Genomic DNA, 1,906 nt, shown 5'->3' with positions numbered 1-1,906 from the left:
CACAGATGCTGCAGGCTCACTCGGCGAGAACTACCGTTCCTAGATCCATTTTACAGATGGAGGTCCCAGGCGGGCCGGGGAGGGCGGGAGCCAGTGGCTGAGATCATACAGGAAGTCCCCGGGGCGGAGGCAGGGAGGAAAGAGAAGAAAGTGAGGGACCCGCTCGGCAGCGCCGGGGAAACCCTCACCCTCACCGTGGAAGGCCTCCCCGGGGGACCTGGGCGCCCGCGACACAGCAAATGGGGTGCCTCCTCGCAGACCCCAGAGCCAATGCAGTTTGCTAAGTGGCATTCATTCGTGATGGTGGGCTAGGGGCTGGGATGGAGGGCACCTAAAAGACAGAAGACCCTCCTAACCCGATCTGGGAGACCTGGCAGAGGGGGCAGTCAGGCCACCCCAAGTGATGGCATAGAGCTGGCCAGAGCCAACCTATCAGGATGACTCGATGGAAAGAATGGCCGGATGGGTCCTCCTTCCTCAGGTCTAGCCAATTCTATAGCCCAGGGGCCTCTGCTGCACCCGCCTCGCAGCTCTGTACCCACGGTGCCAGCCTCCTTGCTGGTTTCCCTGCCTTGGGCCTCGCCTTGTTCCCCACTGTCTGCACAGCAGTCACCCATGAGCTCAGGGTGTGGGATGGCCCAGCGCTCCCTGCTCAAAACAATCTACCTCTTCCCGTTGCTCTCAGGATCGGATCGGATCGAAGCCAAACTCCCTAGGATAACCCTCCTCCCTTTGCTGTGCTCCCGTGCAGCGCCCACGCAGGTGTCTCCCAGCCCCTGAACCCACTGTGCATCTTCTCCCCTCAGGGCACTTGCTCCCTTTCCCATGGCAGAGGAGTAAACTTCCTTCCTTGCAGTCCCTTAGAGGACAGTGGCCTTGTCGATGCACTCTGGGAGGGCAGGGTGGCCCGTCTGATTCATCACAGGACCATGAGGACCCACCCATCTTACCCTTGGCATTTGCAGAGGGAAAGATGGAGGGGCAACTGCGACACTGGACCTGTCTTCCCTTTTCTGGGCTTCATCTGACGGGGAAAAGGTTGCCCTTGTGCTCTGAGGGTGGGGCTTGCATATAAAGCTGCTTCCTTTCATCTCTGTCTCTTTCTCTGCTTGCGGTGTGCTGTATCTATCTCAAGTGCCTCCCTCCCCCCACTCTGGCAACTGGACTTGCCATGGACTTACCCTGACATCCTAGCTTCTCAACTTACCCCTGCGGACATTGGGTATGTGACAATTCCCTCGCTGTGTCTGTTCCCCTCAAGAGCCCTTAGCCTAAAGAGGTAGAACGATGGAGAGCACACGACGATGCACCAGAGGTGAGGGAGAAGGAGGAGGCCTCTTCTGTCCCAAGGCCACCCTTGGGAAAGGGCAAGCTTGTTCCGGAGTCCAGAGCATGAGTGATAGTGTCCAAGGACATGGCCGGGCTGTCCCCAGGCCTCGAGCCCTTCCCCTGTCCCAGGTGAGTCAGCCCTTGCCCAGGCCAGATCCATTGCGTCAGCTCCAGCCTGAGACAGCCCTCAACTCCTCCCTCCTGGCCAGGCGGCCCTGCAGCGGATCTTGCCTGCAAACGGGTTTGACTCGAATAGTAACTGCCCTGCCCTGCCCTGCCCTGCCTTGCCCACCTGTTCACTGCCCGACAGAATCGTCCAGCGATGCTCTCCACCCCACTCCTTGCCACGGCCACCTCCAGTCACTCGGCTCCTACTGGCTTCTTCCTCAGCGCAAGTGACAGTGCTATCAACCACCGGGCCTCCTGCGCAAGATGTCCCCTTTGGATGACCTGCTGGCCTCTGGGTCTACCCCTGCCAGGCCTGGCCTTGGCCCTGCCCTTGCCCACTTGCTCTTCTCTTATGCCTTAGTCGCTGGCTCCAGCTCTAAGTTTGGCCAGGAACTGGGCATGGCCCCAG

At 59.9% G+C, this 1,906-nt stretch overlaps 1 protein-coding gene across 1 annotated transcript in view; it reads right to left on the bottom strand.

Annotated features, from left to right (window-relative positions):
* The window catches only part of Znf185 (zinc finger protein 185 with LIM domain), a 57,906-nt gene extending 56,584 nt beyond the window's left edge, over positions 1–1,322 (bottom strand). Inside the window, exon 1 of the mRNA XM_019207655.2 lies at positions 1,208–1,322. The gene's annotated coding sequence lies outside the window, so the exon portion shown is untranslated. The remainder of the gene's footprint in view (positions 1–1,207) is intronic.
* Positions 1,323–1,906: the final 584 nt, after the last annotated feature.

Source organism: Fukomys damarensis, unplaced genomic scaffold, assembly GCF_012274545.1.
Source record: "Fukomys damarensis isolate Sample0158 unplaced genomic scaffold, DMR_v1.0_HiC HiC_scaffold_39, whole genome shotgun sequence".
In the NCBI taxonomy this organism is placed as follows: Eukaryota; Metazoa; Chordata; class Mammalia; order Rodentia; family Bathyergidae; genus Fukomys; species Fukomys damarensis.
This window is presented reverse-complemented; position numbering and strand designations above follow the sequence as displayed.